The sequence below is a fragment of the Scylla paramamosain genome, unplaced genomic scaffold (assembly GCF_035594125.1).
Source record: "Scylla paramamosain isolate STU-SP2022 unplaced genomic scaffold, ASM3559412v1 Contig24, whole genome shotgun sequence".
Classification (NCBI taxonomy): domain Eukaryota; kingdom Metazoa; phylum Arthropoda; class Malacostraca; order Decapoda; family Portunidae; genus Scylla; species Scylla paramamosain.
In genome coordinates, this window is record NW_026973689.1 from 17,501 (window position 1) to 25,872 (window position 8,372).

Below are 8,372 nucleotides of genomic sequence, written 5' to 3' on the forward strand. Positions count from 1 at the left end.
ATCTCTTGTCCATAACAAAAGGGCATTTCTGTCTGGTTCCTCAGGTTGGTTGACTAACCCTAAAGCTGCAGGGGTTTTCACACATTTCTCCATTCCATATGTCTCTACTCCTTTGTGGAAAGATGTGTGTTATTTAGGAAGCTCTCTTCTGTCCAAGTTTCTTTTCATCTTTATCATCATGTGTCAAGTCATCCAGTTCTGGCACTATCTTAGTGGCTGTTCTTTGAATTCTTTCCAATCTCTACATGAAACATCACCGAATTAATTAAGCTTAGCAGAAATTATGTGATGTGCCCTACTGATGCTGGTGTGAAGGCGAGGTGTTTGTAGTGAGCCGTGTGATGCCTTCCCCAGTGCTGAATATGGAGAGAGCAGCCAGGCGACACCATACACTGGAGTTTTCTGAGGAGGAGTGCGACCACCCCTCCATCAAGCAAGGTTAGTGTATGGGACAGCCTGTACAGTGTGGATGGATGGATGGATATTGGGATGCATGTACAGGTGGGATATACTGTATGTTCATGTGTGGTTCAAATTCACAAATAGTATTAAGAAATTGATAGATGCTCTCACACACTGGTTGGTCTACAGTATGTACAAAATATTGTCAGCTGCAAGACCTTCTTTTTTGGCCATTTCCTTACAGTTAGGGGTTGGCACCATGTACAAGTTTCTGTCCCTTGCATCTTCCTCAGTGCCTCCCATCCTTTGTAGCTCTGCCACGTTTCCATACCTCCATTTCACTGTCTTTCCCTCCATCTTCTTCCCTTGACTGTCTTTTTTCAAGCTCTTTCAATCAGGTCCTGGTCTTCTCTTCTTACTGTATGTTCATGCATGCTTCAAATTCACAGCATGATAGCCACAAGCATGGTAACACTAGTGGTGACTGATGCTCTCACTCCCTGATTGGTGGACAGTAATTGCAAGATATTGTTAACTGCAAGACCACAGGTGAATGAAAACAATTCAGATGAAGAGAACAAAACCATTATATTACTTATAGAGAAACTAGGAATGGACTGGCTTCTTCCTTCTTACACCTTTCCCAAGACATGAAGGAGACAGATCAGCAAGTTCCATGAGTGTCTGTGGCTTTGAATTATTTCATTCCTCCCTGATACCTGTCTGCAGTTTTGTGGTGTCCAGGCTGCCCTCCTCTGCCTGTGCCTCTCAGTGATCGGTTAAAGATCAGGGGAATGGGGTAGCCAGTGCTCTTATGAGTCCAGCAGGCAGTTGTCATTTTTTGGTGTGTGTGACAATGCACATTTCAAATGGCCCAAGGAACAAGTCATGCAAAAACTCTAAATGATTGTTTTGATTTTTTTTTTTAATTTCTAGTTGAAAACACTGAATTTCCTACACCATAATTAACTAAAGGAATCATTCCTTGTCCATGGCACACATGTTTGCCATGACTACAGGACACAGACACAGTGGTCCAAGACACTTGTTGCCAGCTTGTCATACCCATTGTAGTTATTTCCTGGCAGGTGTACCAAAGCTTTTGATGTGTACAGGTAGTGAGGGATTTTTTTGGGAGAATAACATCTGTGAAAGTGAGGGAGGGATGTTGTGTAGGCAGCGGTGGGCCACTCTGGTAGACACGTGTGTGTGGGTGTTTTGTTCTCACAGTCCTCCTGCTGTTATTTGAGGATGGGCATCCTCTCAATGTTTCATAACATTTAGTATGCATCCTGATGCCTTGTGCCCTCACTCTGGCCTCTTCTTGTGTTAGTGTCCCCTTCCCAACACTTTGTCAGCCACTTCTGCACACATCTCCTAACACCTGTAATCCTTGCTGTTCCCTCCACTGCAGTCTGTCTTGTGTAAAGTCACAGTACTCCAGTGTGCCCTTCAGTTAATTCTTTTCTGCCATCCATTGCAAAGATAATGTAATCCATACCAGTGCACATCTGTTTAAATTATTGGAAAGAAATGAGATGATGCTTTTCAAAATGCTTTATCTTTAATTGAGAGATGAGTGTTGGTCAGTGGTTCTGGTGGATGGCCTCAACTTTGAGTTGCTGGATGCATGACACTGCTCTCAACAGTCACCAGGCTGCCACTGAGCAAACTTTTACAATTCTGTCATGAAGCACCAAACATTATTTTGGCACTTGCCATTTGTATTCCTGTATTGTTTTGATTGCAACTCCTACCCTTGTGATTTTTGCCTGTGTTAAGTAGTTTTTTCTCTCTTCTTCTCTCCATTTGCATAAAGATCATATATGAATTCTAAAACATGAAAAATAACAATAATACTCATAATGCAGTGGGAAGTGGACTGGCGCTGGTCCCTGTGTTGCACCGTCACCCAGACCAGCTGTCACCTGGCAGTACAGGCAGTGCCACGTAGTGTGTCACTCAGCCTGTTATGTACTGCCCTTGGCACAGTGTGTGATATCAGACTGGCAAGTATGGGTCTTGTCACCACTCAGTGCTGCTACTGTGTCACCCCTCTCTCTGTGGTCATGGGTTTGCTGTGGGTAGTTCACTAAGTAGTGGCAGGGATGTGGAAACACTTGGTGATTACAGCTTATCTCCTATGTTTACTAAATGTGCAATATGACACTCCCATACAATATCGCTATGGAACGTGTCACTTATGCTGCAGCCACTAAGAAACTGTTGCTCTGCACCACCCAAGCACACTGACTGTGGCAAGGTTAAAACTTGACAAAATGATAACTGTATTATTCCCAAACACTTATTGAAGCCACCACTGTCTGGCCTGTTTACTGACCTGTGTAGTCATTGTGTGGCCAGGACAGGCTGGCTGAAATGCTGCTGCAGTGTGATGGCATGCATTCCCCCACAGGAGCAGTGGAGCTCTCCCACCACCATATGCAAAAAAAGGATTAAAATACATATTTTACACTCCATTGACTTGGCAGGAGGTACATTAGATTTAAGCATTCAATGCTGTTCAGGTTAGAATCCCCAGCAAAAGTTGCTTTATTTCTACCAAAAACTATTAGATAATGTAGAATACATGATTATTGTAAGCTGTATATTCAGAAACATTATAGTCAAGTAAGGGCTTCAGTAGAAATATGTAAGTTTAGCCACACTTTTCAAAACAAGACAGGCAATGCACAGACCAGTGACAGCGTCAGTCAGTGGCCGTGTTACCATGTTCTTGTTTCCTCAGCTGGCAAAACTGTTATTACAGACTTAGTGAAGCAGTGTCACATGATAGTCCCCTGCCAGGTAACCTACATTATTGCTTCCCTCCTACAGCAGGAGTGGAGCCTCTGGAGCAGCTGATAGCTGACCTAGAGCTGGAGAAGATGGTTCAGGATGCCAGCAAGACAGCTCTTTGACACTTCCAGTAGTGGTAGAAGCCTCCCCTCTCCACCCTCACTCCTCTGCCACTGCTGACCACAACACTGAAGCTGTATTCTTCAGGACCTGATTGTTGCTTGGACTTGAGGCTTCCCTGCTTGGTAACACTACTCTTAAACACTGTGGGCTTTCACTGCAACAATCTCCAAGGTTTACAGAAATGATTAGTCAGGTTCCCCCTGGATATTTTTCTTACTAGTGGAAAATCGTTTTTTAAAGTATCATTAGAATCATGAAAATCCAATAACTTCTACTTCATCCATTTAAGTGTTATTAAGATACAACACCAAAGTGTTTGAGAATACAGAGCCACAGTTGGCTTATTGCTTTGATCTGTGGCTGAGTGTGTGAAGTGGTGTCCTGAGTTCTGCATCAGGCTGTTGGTGCTTCACAGGGAGGTGGCAGCTACTGGGTGATGAAGGTTGAGGCTTCCAGCCGTGCATACACCCCTCATCTTCATGCAGGGAGGTGCACTATGGTGTTCTTGTCAAGCTTGCTTACACAAGTTGCTGTTGTTGTGTCCACACTTGCCTCATACAAGTAATAAGTGATTCTCAGTGAGTGTTGTGTTGTGGTGGTGCAAGATGCTGCTGAGGCTGGAGTTTTGTCCCATTGTGTTGTTGGTTGGTTAACTTCCAAAGTAGAGCACTTTCTGACTCTCTTCCCTTTTGCAGAGACCTGCATTCTCGGAGTCTTCAGTGTTCACCACCAGCTTTGGCTTTCCTCTCCTTTCACTGACCATCCTGGCAAACTGGCCTTTAATTAACTTTGATATCCTCCATGACCAAGAGCAGTCGGTGCAACACCCTACTTGTATTCCTGACCATCTTGGAGATACGCCCAACATTCTTGACCTCTAATCCTTATGCTGTCACCTTATTTTCTCCATTGGGCTCCTCTGATCACAATCTCATATCTGTATCTTGTCCTGTCACTCCACTCCCTCCTCAGGATCCCCCTAAGTGAAAGTGGCTCTGGCATTTTGCCTCTGCTAATCAGAGGGAGCTGAGGAGCTATTACCATCCCTGTGTGCTGAGCACATAACAGAGGTGATAGTGTCTGGCATGGAGGCGAACATTCCTCACTCTTTTTCTTGACCTAAACCTTCCAAACCTTGGTTTAACACAGCTTGTTCTTGTGCTATACATGATAGAGAGGTGGCTCACAAAAGGTACTTGAGCCTTCCATCACCAGAATCTCATGCACTTTATATTTCTGCCCTGAACCATACCAACTCTGTTCTTCAAAAATAAAAATCTTTAAAGATCTAACTCCCTTCATGACTTCTTGCATCTAGCCAAAAAACTTCTCTAATAACTTTGTTTCTTCATCTTTCCCTCCTTCATTTCAACCTGATGGCATCACTGCCATCTCATCTATTTCTAAAGCTGACCATTTGCTCAAATCTTTGCTAAAAACTCTACCTTGGATGATTCAGGCCTTGTTCCTCCCTCTCTTCAACCTTCTGATTACTTCATGCTACTTATTAAAATCCTTCGCAGTGATATTTTCCATGCCCTCACTGGCCTAAACCCTCGGTAGGCTTATGGACCTGATGGGGTCCTTACTTTTGTTCTTCAAAACTGTACCTCCATGTTTGCACCTTGCCTAGTCAAAGTCTTTCAGCTCTGTCTGTCAACATCTACCTTTTCTTCTTGCTGGAAGTTTACCTACATTCAGCCTGTTCCCTAAAAAGAGTGACCATTCTAATCCTGCAAACTACCATTCTATTGCTCTAATTTCCTGCCTATCTAAAGTTTTTTAATCTATCCTCAACAGGAAGATTCTTAAACATCTATCACTTCACAACCTTCTATCTGATCACCAGTATGGGTTCCATCAAGGCTGCTCTGCTGGTGATCTTCTCCCTTTCCTTACTGAATCTTGGTCATCCTCTTTAAAGAATTTTGGTGAAACTTTTGCTGTTGCCTTAGACATATCAAAAGCTTTTGATCAAGTCTGGCACAAAGCTTTGATTTCCAAACTACCTTCCTACAGCTTCTATCCTCTGTAACTTCATCCCAAGTTTCTTTTCTGACTGTTCTATTGCTCCTGTGGTAGAGGGTCACTGTTGTTCTAAATCTATTAACAGAGGTGTTCCTCAGGGTTCTGTCCTGTCACCCACTCTTTTCCTATTATCCATCAATGATCTAAATCAAACTTCTTGTCCTCTCCACTCCTAAGCTGATGATACCACCCTGCACTTTTGGACATCTTTTCATAGACATCCAACCCTTCAGGAAGTAAACACTTCACACTGGGAAGCTAGAGACTATCTGACTTCTGATTTTTCAAAAATTTTTCTGATTGGGGCAGAGCAAACTTGGTATTGTTCAATGCCTCAGAAACTTAATTCCTCCAACTGTCAACTCAACACAGCCTTCCAGACAACTATCTCCTCTTCTTCAGTGACACTCAACTGTCCCCCCCTTCTACACTGAACATCCTCGGTCTGTCCTTTACTTATAATCTAAACTGGAAACTTCACATCTCATCTCTAGCTAGGACAGCTTCTATGAATCTAGCCATTCTGAGACATCTCTGCCAGTTTTTCTCACCCCCCCAGCTGCTAACTCTGTACTGGGCCTTTATCCGTCTATGTATGTAGTATGCTTCACATTACTGGGGGGGGGGTTCCACTCATACCACTATTTTAGACAGGGTGGAATCAAAAGTTTTTTGTGTTATCAATTTTTCTCTTACTGACTGTCTTCAGCCTCTTTTTCATCATCACAATGTTGCATCTCTTGCTATCTTTTACTGTTGTTTTCATGCTAACTGCTCTTCTAATCTTGCGAACTGCATGCCTCCCCTCCTCTTGCCCCTCCTCCTGCAACCTTGCAGCACAAGACTTTCTTCTTTCTTTCATCCCTATTCTGTCCATCTCTCTAATGCAAGAGTTAACCAGTATTCTCAATCATTCATTCGCTTTTCTGGTAAACTCTAGAACTTCCTGCTTGCTTCTGTATTTCCTCCTTTCTGTGACTTCAACTCTTTCAAGCAGGAGGTTTTAAGACACCTATCCTTCAAATTTCAATGATTCTCTTGACATCTCTTTCAGGACTGACCCCTCAGTGGGATCTTTTTTCCTCTTGTTTCCCTTGGCCAGTGAGCCTTAAAAAAAAAAGTCATGTGTACAGTCCTTGCCTTACACCTCTTCTTGTATTCTATTCTAGGAGTTATGAAGCAGTCCTAGCAAGTCTTAGTTATGAAATATGTCATAGCTAGGACAGAATGGAGCATTCTTGTCTTAAATCCACATGGGATGGTAAGACTGAGTCCACCCTGTCTTAGCAGCTTATGACAGATGCTCCTGCTACCAAGATGGCCACCCACAACCACCCCAGCTTAGGAATTATTTACCCAGATAGGATATATTGTATGAATTTATGACACAGAACTCATCAAAAGATACCGTGTAGATCATGCAGGTATTCTCTCTGTCACCGATCTAGTAAGAGAAGCCTTGTAGAGTGACACAGAAAGGAGCAACCCACTTACCTCTGAAATGAAGGTGACCATAACACTTAGATATCCTTCTGCTAGAAACATACAGGTGTGCAGCAGTGATGGCCTTGGGGATTGTTGAGAGAGCCAGCCTTGCCACCAAACCACTTGAAAACTGTGTTTACATTGAGGCACTGCTACGGGATCATGTTTGCCACATTTCACACGTCTCAAAGACTGAATTACATTGAGGCACTCCTACGGGATCATGTTTGCCACATTTCACACGTCTCAAAGACTGAATTACATTGAGGCACTCCTACGGGATCATGTTTGCCACATTTCACACGTCTCAAAGACTGAATTACATTGAGGCACTCCTACGGGATCATGTTTGCCACATTTCACACGTTTCAAAGACTGAATTACTATTTTACCCACTATTCAGTGTCTCTTCCTCCAATACATAAAAACACAGGAAATATTTATAGAAGCTGTTAATTAGCAGCACTAAATGGCAGGTTTTGCTTCATCTTTTAGTATTTGAAATGAAGTAGCACTACACATAGCAGACGGTGATGATTGACGGTGTGTCAAGTTACATGTCTTGCTATCCTGCTGTGTCCTTTTTCCTCATTTGCTCCTTGGACCTTTCCACTATACCCAAGGTGGTGTCAAGACACACTTTTGGAATCAGTATTTTAAATACCTGAGAGATGTATTCCTCAAAAAATAAGCCAAAGTAGCCTTCTGCTGCAGTTTTGCTGGGCAGCTGAAGTAACAGCATACAAATGAGGGTTAAACAAATTGTCCACTAATAATGTACTGCACAAATAAGGCATTTAATTACCATATTAATCAACTGTAATACAGACCACTGAAAAGTATGGCTCATATGCTAAATGTACATACAATGTTCATAGGTATGTACAGGAGAACAAAACTGAATACATGTTAACATGAATGAGTGGCAACAGTTATTCACCAATGGGTGATGTCATCTGTAAGATGCATGAGTTCAGAAACTAATGCCCACTGCTAAAACTTCACATAATGCACCCACAGCAACAATGAATCCAGAGGCCCCAGCAACACCAGCAGATGAGGGCTGGATGACTGTAACACCACTGCTGGTGGGTGGATGGCTATGGTCCTCACAGAGAGCCAGACTCTCCTGGAAAGAGGGAAAAAAAGAAATACAAGGAGGGCTTTTTTTTTTTTTATGTAGGAGGGACACCAAGGAAAAAAAATAATGATAAAAAAAAAAAAAAAAAAAAAAACTGAGATGCCAAAAAAACAAAAACAAACAAACTGAGATGCCAATCCCTGAACAAGGTCCGAAGTAGTAGTAAAAAAATTGAAGCACAAGCATGTTAAAACCTCCCTCTTGAAGGAATTCAAGTCACAGGAAGGTGGAAATACAGAAGCAGGCAGGGAGTTCCAGATTTTACCAAAGAAAGTGATGAATGATTGAGAATACTGGTTAACTCCTGCATTAGAGAGATGGACAGAATAGGAGAGAGAGAAAGAAGAAAGTTTTGTGCAGTGAGGCCGTGGGAGGAGGGGAAGGCATGCAGTTG